This window comes from Heptranchias perlo, unplaced genomic scaffold (genome assembly GCF_035084215.1).
Source record: "Heptranchias perlo isolate sHepPer1 unplaced genomic scaffold, sHepPer1.hap1 HAP1_SCAFFOLD_730, whole genome shotgun sequence".
Classification (NCBI taxonomy): domain Eukaryota; kingdom Metazoa; phylum Chordata; class Chondrichthyes; order Hexanchiformes; family Hexanchidae; genus Heptranchias; species Heptranchias perlo.
The window spans coordinates 74,897-97,279 of record NW_027139762.1 but is presented as its reverse complement, the minus strand read 5'-3'; the positions used below and the strand labels follow the sequence as shown (position 1 = coordinate 97,279).

At 44.0% G+C, this 22,383-nt stretch overlaps 1 long non-coding RNA gene across 2 annotated transcripts; it reads right to left on the bottom strand.

Moving 5' to 3' along the window:
* Positions 1–248: 248 nt before the first annotated feature.
* LOC137319103 (uncharacterized) lies at positions 249–14,717 on the bottom strand. 2 transcript variants are annotated; one of them, XR_010961988.1, is made up of 3 exons: positions 14,523–14,717; positions 4,423–4,511; positions 249–586 (listed from the first exon to the last, which is right to left on the bottom strand). It is a non-coding gene; the product is annotated as an uncharacterized lncRNA (long non-coding RNA). The 2 variants fall into 2 exon arrangements; XR_010961989.1 differs by lacking the exon at positions 249–586 and adding an exon at positions 1,149–1,172.
* Positions 14,718–22,383: the final 7,666 nt, after the last annotated feature.

The following is a 22,383-nucleotide window of genomic DNA, read 5'->3' as shown; positions in this document are numbered from 1 at the left end:
ACTGATCGTTATAAAACAGAATGTCTTCTGACTCACCATAGGAGACCCACTGGTTAAAATATATAACGTAAATTTTAAACATTACTTCGAGGTACACACTGAGAAAACAGGACCAGAGGACGTAAATGAAAGTGATTTAAAAGTATCCCCTGATGAATAATCCTCCCTTTTTGTAGACTTACCACTGGAATAGTACTTGTGTCACTTCAAAAGAATCATTTCATAACAGGCTAAACTATTAAACCGATTTATTCACTAATAGAGCTATTTACAGAAGTGTTGAACCATACAAATCCTTTGAAAACATCCTTGCAGAATTTTAAATAATGTACTTCTCAGGAGGAAGCACGCTGTCTTGTTCCTCAGTGAAAGCAGAATGTAGTCTTTGTAGAATTACATTAAGCATTCGCTTACACAATCACGTCCCGTCTCCGTTCTTCTGGGCAAGAGACAACCAAACTGAGCAAATGTTGGTCGTTCTGTAACATTTATGCGCAGGAGTCCCTCTTATTCCAAAAGCAGTTTCCTTTCAGCCAATTCTCAACAGTCCATCCCGGTCTGATTTACAGGGTGGATCCAGTATTTACTAAACAACCCAAGGAGACAAACAAGCTACAGTAGCAAATGTAATTAATGGAAGTGTTCTGATAAATTTTGGAGTCAAAATATGAGCACGTCAACATACTTTGTTACCTTCAAAGGTTCTCTGTGCAAATTTGATTAGTCCATTTTGTAGTACTTGCTGGTTCATGAATGGTAGCTTTGAGAAACATTGAAGGATTTGATTGCTCAATCTTTTGCTGGTTACTCGTTTCTTATTTGTATTTTCTTTTTCCATTCATTCACATTTATAGTCTAATATTCGATTGGTAACTTGACAGGGAAGTGTTTTTTTTTGCCCTAAGGATGCGTAATGCCCTGATTTGGTGGCCATGTTTTCATGGCGTGATCCTCCAGACGCCCTCTCATGGTGCTGCTCAGAGGTAATCGAGGTCATGGACCAGGGAGTGCAATAGTCAGGTGAGAAACGAAGCAGGAGCAGAAGGGCACAGCAGTGTGGTGGGAAATGCAGCATGGGGCCAGGGAGTGGAGCACTTGGATGATGTGGGAGCTGGAGCCATGTTGAAGGAAGACACCAGGCCAGAGATGGAGTGGGGATGGTCTCCTGTAATCTATGGGAAAAGTCAGGAACCTGAGGCAGATAGGAACATTTCTAGAACTGAGGCCAGGAGTGGAGACATTTCTGAGGCTGAATGGGAATGAGGCAAGTGTTGAGTTGGAGGACAATATGTAGGCAAGGTTGAGAATTAAAGTTATTTGTGGAGTTGAAGCTTGGATGAAAGGTAATGTATACAGTTCTATATAACTTACAGCATGTTTACTATATCGTATAAATCCTTGGATATAGTTGTTGGTTCCATTGTTTTTCTGTCAAAGTTACCTCAGATAGAATTTAAAAGCTCATTCCTCCTTTGTCTACTCACCAGCAGTCCTAAGAATTACCATCCTAGGTTTTAGTACCATTAGGCCTTTTCCATCACCAGACAGGATTGGGGCTTACCCACTCCAAAATGTGGTGGTGTACATTGGACTCGTAAGGGAGCTGGTATTCTGGGAAATGTTATAGGTATGAGCGCTGAGTTCTGTAGACTCTGGTTGAGTACTGACAGGAGGATCGCATCCTGCGCCTGGTCTCTTTGCATTCCCTCCTCTTCTTACTCCAGATTAACAGGGGGATTCCCATAGGGAAACCCATTGTGCCACCTTTCCAGTGGGTTTAGGTAAAAATAACCAGTTGTTTCCCCCCCACAAAGAGAGCTCTCCAGAAGTAGGCAGGGCGAAGGCAGTCAGCTGCTCTCAAACAAAAAATATCCGAATCAAAGCAGAAAGAAAAGATTTAGAAAGCAAACATAGTTTAGCAAGGATTGTCCCTTTAAATTCCACCTGCAATTTATCAGCTGATACTGATGAGCAAATAAGCCATTTTGTTGAGGGCAAATTACAGAAAATTGGACATATTACATCATCCTGTCCCTCCTTTGCTTACACCCACACGGAAGGAGGGCAGGCACTTCCTGTCGGCCTGAAAGCAACGGGCAGGATTGGCACAGCGGGTTCCTGGCCCATTTTGCACACCCAGCAACTCAGATCATACTGCATTCTTGGCACAGCAATGCAAGAAATTCTGGGCCAAGATTCTTAGACAGACAGACAGACCAAGCAGCAAAATTGCCACTCTGGATTCATTTTACAATGATAATAGCACAAATTTTATCTTTCAGTGAGGGTCATCGCACATCAACTGAATGGAACATTCTGGCCTTTAATTTCAGCCTCATCAGCAGCTGCTGAGGAAAAGATTCCTTCCAAATGACAACGAGCTGCCTTAACCTTTATGATTAGAAAGAACATGGCATTTATATTATAAAAAGCAATGTGTGGGAGAATATAATGATGAAGATCTCAGGACCAAAAGACAACAAACAGCTTGAGCTTGGCTGTTAGATGTTTACCGTGTCATCTGAGCCTTTCAATGCGATTATTTTCTTGGAATCAGTGACATCTAGCCATCATTCTTTGTAATATTACTAATGTTCCTGCTATTTAGAGATTGTTCTATTTTTATGCCGTACCTCGACAGAGAAATGAATAGCTCAGAAAATCTCATTTAAAACATTCATCGTTTCCTTATTGTCTACTTTCTTTAGGTCTCGCTGTGGCACATGTTCTGCCACCCACCTTCCTTCCTTCACTGGGTGGGGGCACCTAATCCAAAGCATCTGTCAGTATCATGGTGTAACCAGTCAATAGGAGCTATAAACGAATCATAGAAATTACAGCACAAAACGAGGCTTTTTGGCCCCTGTAGCCTGTGCTGGTGCTTGCTCTTTAACTGTAACTATTTAGTCTAATCTCATTCCTCGCAGCCCTGATCCAGTCATGGGCACAAGAATCGAATGCAAGAGTAGAGGTGAGAATAACCGCCCTTGACATCAAGGCAGCATTTGACTGAATATGGCACCAAGGAGCCCTAGCAAAATGGAAGTCAAAGGGAAAGCCCTCCAAAGGCTGGAGTCATACCAGATACAAAGCAAGATGGTCATGGTTGTGGGAGACCAGTCATCACAGCCCTAGGGCATTATTGCAGGAGTTCCTCACAGAAGTGTCCTCGGCCCAACCATCTTCAGCTGCTTCATTAATGGCCTTCCCTCCACAACAAGGTCAGGAGTGGGCTGTTCACAGTGTTCAGCTCCACTCAACTCCACTGATAATAAAGCAGCCCATGCCAGCCTACAACAGGGCCTAGATAAGATGCCAACTTGGGCTGACAAGTGGCAGGCAACATTTGTGCTACGGAATGGCAAGGCCAGCATTTACTGCCCATCCATAGTTGTCCTGAAAAGGTGGTGATACAACTGAGTGGTTTGTTAGGCCACTTCAGAGGGCAATTAAGAGTCAACCACACTGGTGAAGGACTGGGGCCACATATAGGCCAGACTGGGTAAGGACGGCAGGTTTCCTTCCCTAAAGGACATTAGTGAATCGGTTGGGTTTTTACGACAATCACTTTTTTATTTAAACCGATACCTGCTTTTTATTTACAGAATTTTTAGTTGTTTTTAAAAATGGAATTCAAATCCTCAAACTGGCATGGTGGGATTTGAACTCGCATTCTCTGGATTATTAGGCCAGGCCTCTGGATTACTAGTCCAGTACCATAATCATGACACTGCCGTACCTGTCTTTATCTGTGAATGTGAGTGGCTTGTGGGGATTTCGTTTCCATTCCCCTTTCCTCCTCTCCCGAAGGTATTAAGTGATTACTTGGGCACCGGGCCCTCCATGTGTTAGCTCAGCTAGTGAGTGTTGGTATGTTATTTGATGGGGAGAGGGGGCCCATCACTGCTGAGCACAATTCTGCCATAGCAGACATTCACATACACGTGCAGAGGTTACCAGACAGCAATTGGGAGCAGAACCCCAGACCTTCTTTTTCTTTCCTTCACCTATGGGCCTCAAGGCTAACTGCAGCACCCTGGGGCAGTTCTATCACTGCCCCAGGTGAGATCAGCTAACTCAACACAGGCCTGATATTTATTGTAATTCCCTACTTGTGCGTATGTGAGGGGAGGGGGGGTGCTGCAGGGGGACCCAGTTAACCAGTACAGCACACAGAAGCAGCATTAATGGAAACTGGGGCAAGATTAAAGCAAGCATTCTTAAAACAACCAGACGGACTGACGTGAACTTGCATTAATTAGGATGCAAAGGGATTATAATTAAGGAATAGGCAAGCTCTGTATAAAGCTCTGGGGAAAGGATTTCAATATCATAAATCAGTTATTGACAGGGGACGCAAGCAGTGATGAGCCTTAGGATCTTTGATACATTCGTTTTTAATCAAATCCTACAGTGACTCACCATTGACATCTGTTCCCGCAGCAGAGGCTTCTCCTCTGTCATTCGTATCTCCTGCAGTCCAGCCATTTCCAATCGGTACCAGTCAAATCCTGCAACACCCACAACACAAAGCAACATTACCAGACAGCAACTGGTACACTTACTGATCATTTTAGCAAAGCGTCTTTCTTTTTTGAAAGCCGGCACAGAATTTAGATCTCTGGAAGACTAACCCTTTAATATGTGGTGCTTGCCCATGCTTCCCACCCGTGTGTGGGTCACAGAACCCTGCTGTTTCCTCAAGCAGAAAAGGGGAAAGCTGGTGATCGCTTCCTCCACAGCTCCAACTCAAGAGTGGCTGCCCCAGTTAGCCAGTAGGTGGAACCTGCAGTGTGTTAACAGTGACAGGGCAGCTTGACTGATACACTGTCCATGCCTTAAAGGGGAAATCATCCCGATATGCAGCATGCTCCATTTAAAAGGGGAGGTCAACAGACACTCAGTCCGTGTCAGTTAAAAGGGAAAATCTACTGATATACCGTCTACTCCATTTAAAGGGAAACTCCAGTGGCGTACGGCACTGGTTTCCAAAACAGGGGCCCACAAGGGACTCCCAGAGGTTCTGCAAGCTCAGTGTGAAATCTGGATTTCTGTCATTGCACCATTACTCCAACATCAACATGGTGTTTATTACAATACCAACAAAAGGTATTTTTCACAGTGAGAGCACTCGTGGGATGGCACTGCCTTCAGAGGTTTTAGGTCAAGGTGCCTGCAGGAGAGAGTCAATATTTTCAGGGGGTCCCCAGAGTTTGAAACAATCTGCCTCATCTAAAGGGGAAGAACACTGAGGTACAGCCTGCTCCATTTAAAAGGGAAGGCTATTGACTTACAGTTTGCTACATTTAAATGGAGCTTTATTACTGTAGAGACTACTTTTTAAACTGGAAACCCAATGAAATTCAGTCTCCTCCATTTAAATAGGTACTCAACCCTATTTCACAATAGGTTTTAATAGGTTGTGTACCAAGAAAGAACTTGCATTTATATAGTGCCTTTCACAACCTTAGGACACTCCAAAGCTCTTCGCAACCAATTAAGTATTTCTGAAGTGTAGTCACTGCCATAATGTGGCAGCCAATTTGTGCACAGCAAGGTCCTATAATCAGCAATGAAATATATGATCAGACATTCTGTTTTAGTGATGTTGGTTGAAGGATAAACATTGCCCAGGACAGAGGGAGAACACCTCTGCTCCTCTTCGAATAGTGCCAAGGGGTCTTTTACATCCACCTGAGAGGACAGACGAGGCCTCGGTTTAATGTCTCATCCAAAAGACAGCACCTCAGACAGTGCAGCACTCCCTCAGTACTGCACTGGAGTGCCAGCCTAGATTATGTCCTCAAGGCCTGGAGTGGGGCTTGAATCCAAAACTTGCTGACTCAGACAAGAGTGCACCTAACTACTGAATTGTCTTGAGTCTTTCCTGCAACAGGCCAAGAATCAAATTTGGGGCCTACTAATCTGTATAGCTTAAGTGTGAGACCAGCTATTACAATCACAGGAGGAATATCTAGAACTACAGTATAAATCACCCGAATGCCAGCACCACCAAATGAATTGCAGGTATCAGTCATGGCTCAGTGGTAGCACTCTCACTTCTGAGTCAGAAGGTTATGGGTTCAAGTCCCACTACAAAGACCGGGGCACAAAATCTAGGCTGACACTCCAGTGCAGTACTGAGGGAGTGCTGCACTGTCAGAGGTACCATCTTTCAGATGAGACGTTAAACCGAGGTCCCGCGTGCCCTCTCAGGTGGACGTAAAAGATTCCCTGGCACTATTTTGAAGAAGAGCAGAGGAATTCTCCCCGGTGTCCTGGCCAATATTTATCCCTCAACCAACATCACTAAAAACAGATGATCTCATCATTATCTCATTGCTGTTTGTGGGGTCTTGCTGTGCGCAAAGTGGCTGCCACGATTCCTACATTACAACAAAAGCAAAATACTATGGATGCTGGAAATCTGAAATAAAAACAGAAAGTGCTGGAAATACTCAAGAGTTTGATGAAGGGTCATCAACCTGAAACGTCAACTCTGTTTCTCTCTACACAGATGCTGCCTGGCCTGCTGAGTATTTCCTGCATTTTCTGTTTTTATTCCTACATTACAACAGTGACTACACTTCAAAAGTACTTAATTGGCTGTAAAGCGCTTTGGGACTCGTGAAAGAAGTAAATCAGGTTCTTTCTTTCAATGTGTGCAAGGCTATACGTTCCTCTGTTAATGTTAGTGAGAAAGTTGTTTTGAGTATAAAGACAAGTTTTCACCCTCAGTGAACGAAGGAATGTATATCCCACATTTCTTTCAGAGGAAAGTAAAAATTTTAGGGAATGAATTCAATGTAAAACAAAAACTGAGTTTGTTCCAATTCCAGTTTATCACATTAGTCTGTGGTGGAGTTAACTGTACCTAAAACACTATGACCAGGAGACCCATAACAACGAGTTTAAGGATAAACAGACCTTCATTTCCAATATTGTTAGGCCCTTTCTTTTCAGTAATTTGGAAGGATTTAGTTAGCGTGGGCTGTGAAGAGTGCAAGTAATTCACATCGAGATGGCAAAGCAGTGGAGGAGTTTTTCGTGTCACCGAGGTTATATAGAAACAAATTAAAGAGCATTTTTACACCTGAGCAATTGCCTCAACGTATTGCTGACCAACTGAAGAGTGTGTGAATCATCGCTATAGCAACAACTAATTTTTGCTGGCCTAAAAGCGGTCATGGAAAATTAGCTTGCGCTTTTAGTGATTTTATGAGTGTGCTTCTCTAAGCTTTATAACCCAAGTGACTCTCCACTGCTCAGTTTTCTATGTTAAAGTGTTAAAACTGCATGCCTCAACCTTAACTCCACCTCCACCTCTGGCCTATTTAGAAGTTGGGAAAGTCTAAGGCCTTGATTTGTGTCAATACTAACTAATTTGCTGCGTTAAGACGCCAAGATCTCTGAAAGGGAGCTGCCAGTGCAACACTTTGGAGTTTCCAGTGTGCCAGGCCACATGGTGGTAGGATGTAGGCTTAACCGCTCTTGATTCCAGACAACACAACATATGAAGGGAAGGCAGCACCAAATGAGACAAGAGGTTTTAGTTGGAGAAATGCAGTGGCCAAATATGAAGCTAAGAGATGGAAAGTCTGATGGACATGAGGGAATGAGGAGGGAGTTGGGATTGGCTCAGTTGAATGCCTGCTGCCTGGTGCATCCAGCTGAAATGAGGGCGCTCGTCCAGAGAGGGACTCAGAAGTAGAGTGCTTGCAGCCTACTACTTGGAACTGAATGGAAATGATCCATTTTAATGGGGCATGATGTTTCACTTGCTGCATGGGCTGTTACCCGTGGTCGAAGAGGAGACTCGAAGATATTTCTAGGTTTCTACATACTTAAAACTTCCCTCGGCACAAGAACAAAAAGTAAAGTGGTTATACATATGCAGTTTCAATCTGCCCTCTCCCTAACCAGTGACACTTTGATCAGCCATGTGGTACCCCAGGCTGTGCTTGCCCCACACACTGAATTGCTGATCTTAACTGGGCCACAGCTGGAGGCATTGAGAGGCAGCTAGATGTTGTTGGGACAGGATGGAAGGGAAAATCGAAGGGAGACCCATCGAGACAGCTCTCTCACAACTGCCTGTGGCCAGTTTCAGAACACTGGTGGTAGTGTTGTGAGACAATGGATCAGTGAGACGTGCCGGTGCCCAAGGTCGAATGCCTCACTGACCAGCAACTACAACAAGGCTCCTTTTGTCAGTAAATCAGGCATAATGTTCGGACAGAGCCAAGCTAAATTTTGAGCCCAATGTCGTTATTTATTAAGACTGAGCACGTTCAAACAGCGGCCAAAGAAAGGTGCAATAACCAATTGAGCAGTTTGGGCGTTTTAACCCTTACCCATGTTACCCTGTTTACACACTTGAAGAAACAGATCAGAACAATTCCCTCTGCGCAAAGTAATACCACATAAATGGAGTTGAACAAATCACCCCCATTGTTGAGAGCTTTATGGATGATTCTGATTCCTCCCTCTCTCCAAACCCCCCCCCCCACCAATACCTTGGGTCTAGAATTTTGAATTGAAAAAGAGGGGGGTATCAGTGGGTAGCACAGCAGTAAAACATGTCAGTTTATGCCCTTGATTTTTGTAGTGACTCCCTGCTCTTGTTGGAGCAGGGAACAGGCACTTCCCAGTGAAAATGTCAAATTCAGAAGTTGTCCCAGAACACTTCTGCACAATTCCCAGTAGTTACACAGCACATCCTTGCTGAATGAACAGAAACTCCAGATATACAGTAAGTAAGCCTTATCCTGCTGAATAAGCAGTAACATCATAAAGTTAGAGCTAAAGTCAAGAGCTTCCCCGTTGAATAAAGAACTCCATACAGTTATGACAGTTACACCCTTACTCTGCTGAATGAGAACGTCATACAATTACACTAGTAATCCTTACCCTGTTAATTACATAGCAACTCTGTACAGTTACACTGTGAACAACCCTTACTCTGCTGAATAAATAGTGCCAAAAAGCTAGTGAATAACAAATCTCCTGTTTAATAAAGTTTGTATAATTAGAGAGTAGCCATTACCCTGCTTAACAGTTCAGTGAACAACCTTCATCTGACTGAACAAACAACTCTACAATTAGTTAGTAATTCTTACCCTGCTGAGTAAACAGTAACTTCATACAGTTACACAGTACATAGCCCTTACCATTGCAAAATAAACAGAAACCCCATATAGTTCAGGTGAGTAATCCTTGCTCTGCTGAACAAGTAACAACTCTGCACAGTTACACAATGAGTATTTCTTGCTTTGCTGAATAAATAATAACTCTGTAGTTACATAACCAACACCATGACTACCTTTTAATAATTCTCTGACCTTTCAGCGCTAGAAGGGCTATGGAGAAAGAGCGGGAGTGTGGGACTAATTGGATAGCTCTTTCAAAGAGCCAGCACAGGCACGATGGGCCAAATGGCCTCCTTCTGTGCTGTAAGATTCTATGATTCAATGAAACACATTGCATGATTTGTAGAATCATTTTTCACTTAATTTCCTCTGCTGATGTAAGTAACACCCTGATACTTCTGTGCTGTGATCATGTGAATTGGATACTTCTTGAAGCAGTTGTTCGAAACACACCCAGTGTCATGGCTTCAATTCTTTCGATCTGTCCCCATAGGTGTAACCGCACAATCCAATAGTGGCAACCAACCCATTTTAGCAGAAGCTTTTCTTTGAGTTAACATCCACAAGAGATACAGGGTAACATCATTTATCCACTCATTTCCTCTAACGCTCCCAAGAACTGTGCTCCTGTGGACTGCACCATGGAGTGATAGGATGTATGTTCACACCCAGGATCCTCCACACCGAGGATTACTCATAGGAACATGAGTAGGCCATTCAGCCCCTCAAGCCTGTTCTGCCATTCAATTAGATCATGGCTGATCTGTACCGTAACTCCATCTAACTGCCTTGGTTCTGTAATCCTCAATACCTTTGCCTAAATCTCAATTTTTAAATTTTTGACTGACCCCAGCCTCAACAGCTTTTTGGGGGAAGAGAGTTCCAGATTGCCACCACCCTTTGTGTGAAGAAGTGCTTCCTGACATCACCCCTGAACAGCTTAGCTCTAATTTTAAGGTTATGCCCCCTTGATCTCAGCCTTACTCTGGACAGGAGGTGCTGAGATGAGCCTAGGGATTTTCTAACAGGAAAGGGCGAGTGAAAATTGGTACTACAACTCAGGTCACACATAGAGTAAAGCTCCCACTATACTGCCCCATAATGCACTTCTGGGTCAGGTGCAAGGATTAGATACGGAGTAAAGTCCCTGCTATATTGCCCTACCAACCACCCCTGTGTCAGGTACAGCACAGATACGGTGTAGAGCTTTCTCTGTCTTGGCCCATCCCAGCGCAGGCACATCACGAGTTGAACAAAACTCACTTTGCACTGACCAAGAGCATTACTTAGCCTAACCCCTCATCCTGCACCAGCCCGACATTCCCATTACCGCACAAGTCATCCTAATGGTCTCCCCGAGTGAGGCTAACGCCTGGGGGGGGGGGGGGGGGGGGGAGGTTTCCTCGTGGATCCACCTGATCGGCCGGCGTAACTTCAGTAGAAACCCCGGATACACGTAAAACGGGGCTTCCGCCGATCTTCCGCCAAAGTTACGGTGGACGATCAGGAGAAACCCAACCCCCCCACCCACCCAGGTAATTCCTGACATGGAAGTTTACTGCCAACTCATGCTGAATGACAGGCAGTTTTTGTACCGTGGATTTGTGCCCAACAGGAACCAGTTTAAGACCATCTACACTCATTTTAGGCAGTAAGGAGACAATCCTACATAACGACAGTCACTCTACTCCAGAAGTAATTCATTGTGGGAAGCACTTTGAGATGCTCCAACATGATAAGGCACTATATAAACAAATATATTATTTTATTTATCCCATCTGTCTGGGCTGCATTTCAACCCTTGATCCCACAGCTGAAAGACCTGCCAATGTCTAAATATATTGCACCATCTAGGCTCTCTTTTGTAACACTGACAATTATCAGTTCAAATCAGACTGCAGGTTCAGTGATAACCATCACATTAACAATAATCGCAACAGACGTAGTACAGGTAAGCAGTGGCCTGGCACCAGGGAGCAGTAGGATCATGGATTCACTTATCTTTCAATCTCAGCCACACTGATATGGGGAACGGCCTGAATGGATTCCCCCCCCCACCCCCAGACAGGAAGGGCAAGTTGTCCCTGAGCTGTTCTCATGCACCTCTTAGCTGCCAGCTTTATCCAAGCAGCTTGAGCAGAGGGCTGGGAGCTGCTGATCAACCCTCTCTCTCAGCTGCACACAGTGCTTGCGTGCAGCGAGAGTCAAGAAAGGGAAAAAGAGGGACAAATTGCTTAAAGGCAGAGAGTCCCAACCTCAACAAAGAATAGGTGATAAACCTCTGAATGTGCTAACTCTCACCAGCTCCTGCACAGTAAAACTTGTCAATACTTACATTAGTGTCACAATATATTAATACCCCTTTGTGATCACTTTAAATTGATCACAAATAAATTTAAAACAGAAATAGACAGTTTCCTAGAAGGAAAGGGAATTAGAGGTTACGGGGAGCGGGTAGGAAATTGGACATGAATTTAGATTTGAGGTTAGGATCAGATCAGCCATGATCTTATTGAATGGCGGAGCAGGCTCGAGGGGCCGATTGGCCTACTCCTGCTCCTATTTCTTATGTTCTTATCACCATCATGTCGTGGGCACAGAGCATGGCAACAGCTGGTACTGGTGCAAAAACCAACAGAAAACAAAACCCAAACCTCATATAAAACTCATACCGTTTATATTCTTCAACAGATATTAGGGAGATTGTCCAAAGCAATAGTTCAAGATCAAAATTTAAATGAAAGTTATAAACTATTGGAGTTCTGCATCATGGTTTACCATCTCACTTGAACTCCTGGATTAGATTCCAACCTATAACTTACTCTTGGGCATCCATTGTTCTATGTGTAAACCATTTTAACCTATTGATTAGATCACAGCCTGTAACTCACTCCCAGCTATCCATTGTCCTATATATAAACTAAGCTTTTAAAACCCAAGCTTGGCATCACTGAACTACTACTCCTTGATTGACCAAAACATCTCTCCTCCTCTTCTCACCCTTGGTGGTGTCCTGCATTCAGGTCTTGACCTCACGCCTAGGTTTCTCAGTTTAAAAAAAACCTGAGCCCCTGATTGTATACCAGCCTGTAACTAGATACATAAAAAGTACAACACAGAAATAGGCCATTCAGCCCAACCAGTCCATGTTGGCATTTACCTTCCACACGAGCAAATAGTGCTAATCACATTTACTCATTATGTTACTATATCCCTTCAACCCCTTTCCCTTCATCCACCTATAAAATCTAATCTTGAACGTTGATATAGTTTCTGCCTCAACCACTAACCCTGGAAGTGAATTCCACAGCCTCACAACCCTTTGTGTGAAGAAGCTTCTCTACCCCTAAATCTCTTACATTTAATCTCGTATCTATGGCCTCTTAATCTTGACTCCTCAACTACTGAAAACAGCCTGCTTCTATCGACCATGTCCCATAATTTTAAACACTTCTATCATAGCATTGTGTAATCTGCGTTGTCCTAACAAAAAATGACCCAATTTTTCAAGTCTTTCTTCACATTTGTATTTCTTCACACCAGGCAGCTTCCTAGTGCCCTCTCTAAAGCCTCAATATCCTTCCTATAGTGTGGTGCCTAAAACTTCTCACAGTACTCTAACTGAGATCGTATTAAGGTTTTAATATAGGCTCATCATTGCCTCTTGGCATTAACATTCTATACCTCGAGAGAAAACCAAGAATTCTATTAGCTTTTTTACAGCCTTATCAACCTGAGGTGCTGCCTTTAATGTTCTGTGAACCTGTACCCCAAAGTCCCTCTTTCCCATTTCCTCTTCACTTTGCTTCCATTCTCTGTGCTCTCTGTTTGAATTCTTTCCATGAGCTTCATTGCTCTATTTGAGGCCATTTTATTTAAGTTCTTCACTTTTCTGATCTCTCCAGCTGTGTCTTCTTCTGTCTCTCCTCTCTCTGGTTTCTTTTGAGAACTATCGCTTGCTATTTACACTTTCACTCTGCCTGACCCCCGCTGCCTCATTCACTCGGTCACTTTTGTTAATCGGTCCTGTTTCCACTTGTTTGTTTGCCGAGGTCATCGCTCCCTCCCTCCTTCCTCTCTGGCAGCATTCAGCATTTGTTATCGGTCTCTAAAAAGAATCCTGCTCCATGCTCACTGCCATCTCTGTTTTGGATCTGTCAGCATCTCTCTCTCCAAACTGTCAATCTTCCAACCACAGCCTCCTCAGCCTGTACTCAACACTGAGCATTTGCTGGACCAGAGTGTGGAACCACGACAGCTGGCTCCAATCCCGTCCTCACTCAACGGGCACACACACCAGAACTTTCCAGCAGGAGCCACTGGATTAACAATAAGGAGCTAGAACCCTGGTTGATTCCTCTCCCCCTCCCCAAGGGCACTGAGGCCAATTGCAGCACCTCTACTTGCACTCTGGTCGGGAACAAGTAACTCGGTACAGACTGATGATTAAACTTGGGGCCTTCGGTGTCAGTGTTCAAGCTTCTTTCAACGGGACAATCAACCCTGCGGAAAATTCAGTTTTAACAGGGCACTTTCATTTAGCAGGGAAGAGATTCAGCGCCTTTAAAGAGCCAACAGAGATTAACCAGCGATATTCTGAGCACTTAAGACAAATGCTGGATAGGAAATGGCAAAGGATAACTTCACACAGTGGGACCAATCCATTTAGATCTGAACCTGGGCTTTTTCTAAGCGGCCAGTGGTCTGAGGTGAATGGCCAACTCGACCTGAAGTGAGGACAGCGGCATCCTTCCCGACCAGTCACCCTCCCGGGAAGGCGAGGGGCATCTAAAGGGGCAGGGGCTCCATCCAAGAGTTGGGCTAGGCTCGGGGCTGCGAGGCCATGGCGCAGATCAGATGGGAACACGCTTTTATATCATGAAAATGTCACAGGGACGAAGATGACCCGCAGTCGTTCTTTACCCCCGGGGGGACACTGCCACTGCCCAACCGCCCCAGACCATGGGGGGCAAGCCCGGGTCAGCCCCAGGCGCTTATTGGACGGGTCACTTAGACTGGAGTTATACTGCACTCACACTTGATGCAATACTCTTAGAAATTAGCTTCTAAACAAAAAAAACTCACATCCCCACTGTCTCTAACTTCTTAAATTCGATTAATGTTTAGTAAACTGATTCAAAACAATGAGCAAAATTAGGCTTTAGGACCTGGCGGAGACCCAGGGACTGAAACACTTCAAACCCGGGGCTGAAACGAATGGTTTGCACAAAGTTGTTGAAATGCTGAAATCTGCCCGCCTTTAACTCAAAGGACTGTCCGATAAAACTTAACCGGGCGGCAGCAACAAGCCACCCATTAACCGCTTGGTACCGGAACCTGTGCACGGAGCCCGACCCTCCCGCAAATAAATACCTCAGCCCCGCGGGAATCTTCGGTCCGACTTGTCCCGGGTGGGTATTCCGGGCCCGAGACCCCCTGCCCTGGAGACGGAGGATGTTGGGTGCCGCTCTGTTCAGCGCTGTCAGGAGGCGAGAGGTTCCCGCTCACTGGTCACTCCACTCACAGCCCCTGCGTCACTGACCCGGGACACACACACAAGGGAGACACCCACTCCTACAGCAGCAGTGATGCTCACACCCAGTCTCCAATAGACACCGGGAGCATCCCCATTTACAGCAAAAAAAAACACCCACTGCCACACGATCCCAGGAACACTCAGTGAGTGACAATCAATCTTGAGGGACTTACTGGACATTGCGGAGGTATCAGTAGGTTAGAAACAAGCTAAAATGTTGCCCATCCTCTGGAAAAAAAAAGTGAGAAGTGGAGGTCTATGGAGATTTAGGGGCTAAAATGTAGCATCACAGTAGGTACAGCACAGAAGGAGGCCATTCAGCCCATCGTGCCTGTGCCTGCTGTTTGAAAGAGTTGTCCAATTAGTCCCATTCCCCTGCTCTTTCCCCATAGCCCTGAAAATTTATCCCTTCAAGTATTTATCCAATTCCCTTTTGAAAGTTACTATTGAATCTGCTTCCACCACTCTTTCAGGCAGTGCATTTCCAGATCATTGCAACTCCTGTAAAAAAAATGTTTCCTCATGTCGCCTCTGGCTCCTTTACACCTGTGGTCAGGTGCAAAAAGTAATCAAATAGGCTAATGGGATGTTTGCCTTTATATCTAGAGGGCTAGAATATAAAGGGGAGGAAGTTTTGCTGCAACAATACAAAGCCCTAGTTAGACCATATCTGGAGTACTATGTACAGTTCTGGGTATCTCACCTTAGGATATATTGGCCTTGGAAGAAGTGCACCAGAATGTTTCCAGGGCTCCAAGAGTAAAATTAGGAGGAGAGATTACATAAACTAGGCTTGTAGTCCCTGGAATATAGGGGTGATTTGACTGAGGTTTTAGGATTTTGAAAGGAATTGATAGGGTAGATAGAGAGAAACTTTTTCCGCTGGTGGGGGAGTCTAGGACAAGGGGTCATAACCTTAAAATCAGAGCCTGGCCATTCAAGAGAGAAGTTAGGAAACACTCCTTCACATAAGGGTGGTAGAGGTGTGGAACTCTCTCCCACAAAATGCAGTAGATGCTAGCTCAATTAATAATTTTAAATCTGAGATCGATAAATTTTTAATAGCCAAGGTGGGTAAATGGAGTTAGGGTACAGATCAGCCATGATCTCAATGAATGGCGGAACAGGCTCGAGGGGCTGAATGGCCTACTCCTGCTCCTATGTTCCTAAAATAGACGTAGGCAAATACAAATCCATTAGTCTCACTTACATTCCATGTAAAGCAATGGTATTGATAATCAGGTGTAAGCCTGAGGGTCATCCATACAGCAACAACCTGGTTAAAGGGTTCGTTCTTTGATCAGCAGGATTTGACAAGTGGTGAACCCCAGGGATCTGTACTGGGCCTCAGCTTTTCACCATATATATTAATGACTTAGATGAAAGAATAAAGAGTTGTAGATCCAAGTTTATAGATGACACTAAGTTAGGAGGCACAGTAAGTTGTGTAGATGGGAGCAGGAAGTTACAAAGGGACATAGACAGACTATGGCAAATGGAGTTCAGTGTGGGGAAATGTGAGGTCATTCACTTTGGATCTGAGAAAGACAAAGTGGAATATTTTCTTAATGGCGAGAGACTAAGAGCTGTAGAAGAACAAAGTGTTTTGGGTGTCCATGTACACAAATCACTAAAAGCTAGTGCACAGGTACAAAAAGTAATCAGAAAGGCTAATGGAATATTGACCTTTATCTCAAGGTGGGGGTGGAACTCAAAAGTGAGGAAGTGATGCTTCAGTTGTACAGAGCCATGGTCATACCACATCTGGAGTACTATGTACCGAACCTCAGGAAGGATATATTGGCCTTAGAAGGAGTACAGTGCAGATTCACCAGAATGATACCAGGGCTTAAAGAGTTAATTTATGAGGCCAGATTGCATAAGTTTGGCTTGTGTTGCCTTGAGTTTAGAAGATTGAGGGGTGATCTAATCGAGGCAATTAAAATGAATAAGGGATTTGATAGGGTATATAGAGAAAAACTATTTTCTTTGGTGAGGGACATAATCATAAAATTAGAGCTAGGCCATCTAGGAGTGAAATCAGGAAGTACTTTTCACACAGCTGTTGTGGCTAGGTTAATTGAAAATGTCAAAACTGAGATTGATAGATTTTTGTTAGGCAAGGGTATCAAGGAATATGGAACAAAGGCGGGTGAATGGAGTTGAGGTGCTGATCAGCCATAATCTAACTGAATGGTGGAACAAACTCAAGGCACTGAATGGCCTACTCCTGTTCCTGTGTTGCTATGGAAGATCCTGCCTGACCAACCTCCTCAACTTCTTTGAGGAAGTGACAAGTCAAATGGACAGTGGAAAGCCCTATGACGTGATGTACGTCGACTTCCAAAAGGGTTTTGACAAAGTTCCACTCAAAGCTGTAGGGATTCAGGGTGAACCCTGGGAATGGATAAGAAGCTGGCTGAAGGATAGAAAACAACAAGTACTAATTAGAGAAGTTATGTTGATGTGGAGTGGGGATGGGGGGGGAGGCATACGGAGTACGGTACCTCACGGCTCAGTGTTAGGACCATTACTGTTTCTAATTTGCATAAATGGCCTGGATTCAGAAGCTCAATGCAAAGTGGTGAGATTTTCAGATTATACCAAACTAGGAGGGGCAATGGAAGAGGCAGCTCAAAAACTACAGAATGAGTTGGACAAGATATGCAAATGGGCCAAACAATGATAGATGAAACGTATTGCAGACAAATGTAAAGTGCTACACATAGGAAGGGAAAATAGACAACATGCCCACGCCATGAACGGTGTTGAAATAGATAAGGATGAAGATGACATAGACCTGGGAACTATAATAGACTTGTTGCTGAATATGTCCAATCAAAGCAAAGCATCAATTAACAGAGATAATAAGACATTGAATAACATGGCCAAAACAAAACACAGGTCAGAGGAGATAATGATCAAACTGCATAGTATGGTGCTCTGGTCAGAGCACACCTAGAATACTATGCCCAGTTCTAGGTGCCAAGAAACAACAGAGACATTAAAGCACTGGAGGCAGTGCAGAGAAGAGCCACAAGGCTGATCCCCTGTGTCGGGGATCTGCGTTACGAGGAAAGTCGGGATGAGCTTTGGCTTTTCAGCCTTGAAAGGAGCTGGCCTTATGGAGGTATAAAAGATTGTTAAGAACATAAGAAATAGGAGCAGGAGTAGGCCATGCGGCCCCTCGAGGCTGCTCCACCATTCAATAAGATCATGGCTGATCTTTGACCTCAATTCCACTTTCCCAAACGATCCCCATATCCCTTGACTCCCTTAGAGTCCAAAAATCTATCTATCTCAGCCTGAATGACTGAGCATCCCACAGCACTCTGGGGTAGAGAATTCCAAAGATTCACCACCCTCTGGGTGAAGAAATTTTTCCTCATCTCAGTCCTAAATGGCCGACCCTTTATCCTGAGACTACGTCCCCTCGTTCTAGACTCTCCAGCCAGGGAAAACAGCCTCTCAACATCTATCCTGTCAAACCCTCTCAGAATCTTATGTTTCAATGAGATCACCTCTCAATCTTCTAAACTCCAAAGAGTATAGGCCCATTCTACTTAACTTTATATTAAATTGCAGGAGTAGAACTGGGGGAATGCAGGCTCAAATTAGTAAAAGGTAATTTTAGGACTGATATCAGGAAATTCTTCATACAAAGAGTGATCAACATGTGGCATAAACATCTAGGTACAATCAAGGAGGCAAAAACCATGGAATCATTTAAGAAGCAAATGGATGCTACAATGGGGAGAAAGTTAGGATTGCTGTGGATGGATGAGTTAAGATGGGCTGAATGGCCTTCATTATCTGTAATTATCTTGTGATCTTTTGATTATTCACACCCAGTCTGTAATAAACACCAAGTGCAGCCCCACTTACAACGGAATATTTACTGATAAAGAATCCAGAGATACTCAGACACACCATGTATTCTCGTTATCTACCTGTTGGGAGCATTTACACAGTGGCCATGAAATTCTGTAGGGCTACCACTGATTTCCTGTCAAAACATCAGCAGGAGACCGGTGGACACCTCAGACAGGCAGCATTAAAAGCGTTTGAGCAGTTTCTCTGGGAGTTTCCGCCGGTCTCCGGCTGAAGTTACGGTGGGAGACCAGGAGAACTCCCACAGAATTTCAGGGCTACCAATTTTAGCTGCTTCGCTATAACACTGAAGTGTGTGAATAAACGGAGACTGGCATTAGTGATCTCAGAGTAGATTACACTGGATCTGCTGAAGTGAAACCCCCAGGAACACTCAAATACATCAGTGATTACTTGCACCTAGTCTCTAATAGATACCAAGAGCTTAAACCTGGGGGATGTTTCATACCCGAACTGCAGATTCTGGATCGTGGCATAAACAGGTTTAGGTTCAAAAGTCCAGCGTGGAGCAAGGGCATTCCTGTAACTTTACCAGAAAGGGAAATTGAATTAATTTAAAACATTGTTCATCCTGGGGATAATGAATGAAATATTTTTCATTGCTGGCAAATGTTGCAGATTATTGTATGCATGTGGGCGCTGAGCATCATGACAACATCATGCACATATAATAACATCAACAGATTTCAGAGCAATTTGAAAACCAGAAAGCAGCAGGTGTTGGCAGAGCCAGTGCAAATTGGCTTTCAAAACCAGAAGTGAACTCAGAAGCGACTTATAGGAACATAGGAATTACTAGACAAAAAAAAGACCCCTTCAACCATCCTGGTAGGCATGATACAATGACAATGGAATTGTTGACTAAACATAGCAATCAATCTCTATCAAATAGTCTAAACAGACCCAGACATCACAAGAGGAAAGCCCCAGTGGTGGAGAGCTTTGGGAATCATAGGTCCAAAGTCACCTGTTCCTCCCAAGCTTGCTACACTTACCATATGTCATGCCTCAAATTACTCATATACTGTATCCCAAAATTTTATTTTCTGAAAGAAATCCAGCTAATTTGTATTCTCAGTTCCTTTGTTGCAGCATAAATACACATATTAATAAAATTAAATTACTGAGTATTATTCCTGAGACAGCTTATTGGCCAATAATAATCATATGACTATTTCAAACCTTAGTGTCACTTTCCAGCAATCTCATTGGCCAAAGTAATCAAGTGACTAAACTGTAATTGTCACTTGCTAACAATCTCATTGGCTGCTGGTAAACCTTGGCTATTCTGACTGTTCCATGTTTGACTGACAGGGTCTGGGCAATATCCAGTAAATGCTGACTGGCGGGGTGTGGACTGCTCAGATTTCAGTTTGTATATTAATGGCTAATTGATTCCTAATAAGCAGGTGATGGTTTCCATGGTAACCAAAGCATATTGTTATTGGGTGCTGTGACAGGCCAGTGGGAACAATGTGACTGAAAAATCTCATCCCTCATTGATCCATGGTAACCTCATTACAGTAACAAAGAAATAGCATCAGAATGACTGTATCAGTTTGAACTGATAAGTTCCCTTCAAAACTATTACCAGAACCACTTTTACGCCCAGGTGGCAAGTTGAAAATCTATTCCAATTCCTCAGGTGTCATCATGCCTGCATTTAGTATTCACTCATGAACTCACCTTCTTCATCTAAATCGTAGTGCGCAAGATCGTCCAAAGGAATTCCCATCATAGAATCATAGAAGTTACAACATGGAAACAGGCCCTTCGGCCCAACATGTCCATGTCGCCCAGTTTATACCACTAAGCTAGTCCCAATTGCCTGCACTTGGCCCATATCCCTCTATACCCATCTTACCCATGTAACTGTCCAAATGCTTTTTAAAAGACAAAATTGTATCCGCCTCTACTACTGCCTCTGGCAGCTCGTTCCAGACACTCACCACCCTTTGAGTGAAAAAATTGCCCCTCTGGACACTTTAGTATCTCTCCCCTCTCACCTTAAATCTATGTCCCCTCGTTATAGACTCCCCTACCTTTGGGAAAAGATTTTGACTATCTACCTTATCTATGCCCCTCATTATTTTATAGACTTCTATACGATCACCCCTAAACCTCCTACTCTCCAGGGAAAAAAGTCCCAGTCTATCCAACCTCTCCCTATAAGTCAAACCATCAAGTCCCGGTAGCATCCTAGTAAATCTTTTCTGCACTCTTTCTAGTTTAATAATATCCTTTCTATAATAGGGTGACCAGAACTGTACACAGTATTCCAAGTGTGGCCTTACTAATGTCCTGTACAACTTCAACAAGACATCCCAACTCCTGCATTCAATGTTCTGACCAATGAAACCAAGCATGCCGAATGCCTTCTTCACCACCCTATCCACCTGTGACTCCACTTTCAAGGAGCTATGAACCTGTACTCCTAGATCTCTTTGTTCTATAACTCTCCCCAACGCCCTACCATTAACGGAGTAGGTCCTGGCCCGATTCGATCTACCAAAATGCATCACCTCACATTTATCTAAATTAAACTCCATCTGCCATTCATCGGCCCACTGGCCCAATTTATCAAGGTCCCGTTGCAATCCTAGATAACCTTCTTCACTGTCCACAATGCCACCAATCTTGGTGTCATCTGCAAACTTACTAACCATGCCTCCTAAATTCTCATCCAAATCATTAATATAAATAACAAATAACAGCGGACCCAGCACCGATCCCTGAGGCACACCGCTGGTCACAGGCTTCCAGTTTGAAAAACAACCCTCTACAACCACCCTCTGTCTTCTGTCTTCAATCTAATTTTGTATCCAATTGGCTACCTCACCTTGGATCTCGTGAGATTTAACCTTATGTAACAACCTACCATGCGGTACCTTGTCAAAGGCTTTGCTAAAGTCCATGTAGACCATGTGTACTGCACAGCCCTCATCTATCTTCTTGGTTACCCCTTCAAAAAACTCAATCAAATTCGTGAGACATGATTTTCCACTCACAAAACCATGCTGATTGTTCCTAATCAGTCCCTGCCTCTCCAAATGCCTGTAGATCCTGTCTCTCAGAATACCTTCTAACAACTTATCCACTACAGATGTCAGGCTTACCGGTCTGTAGTTCCCAGGCTTTTCCTTGCCGCCCTTCTTAAACAAAGGCACAACATATATTAGGAGTGGGGATGAACATTTTCTTCCCATTTATTATAAAATTAACAGAGTTAGAGGGTGGATAGTTTTAGTGTCTAGAGAGTGACAAACACAGGCTCTTGAGAGTGACAACACAGGGTCTAGAGAGTGATATACACAGGTTTTACAGAGTGACAAACACAGGCTCTAGAGCGTGACAACACAGGGTCTAGAGAGTGACACATACAGGTTCTTGAGAGTGACACATACAGGTTCTAGAGAGTGACACACACAGGTTCTAGAGAGTGACACACACAAGGTCTAGAGAGTGACAAACACAGGCTCTAAAGGGTGACAAACACAGGCTCTAGAGAATGACACATACAGGTTCTACAGAGCGACAACACAGGGTCTAGAGAGTGGCACATACAGGTTCTACAGAGTGACAACACAGGGCCTAGAGAGTGATAAACACAGGCTCTAGAGAGTGACACATACAGGTTCTACAGCGTGACAACACAGGGTCTGGAGAGTGACACATACACGTTCTAGAGAGTGACAACACAGGGTCTAGAGAGTGACACATACAGGTTCTACAGAGTGACAACACAGGGTCTAGAGAGTAACACAGGTTCTACAGAGTGACAACATGGCGTCTAGAGAGTGATACACA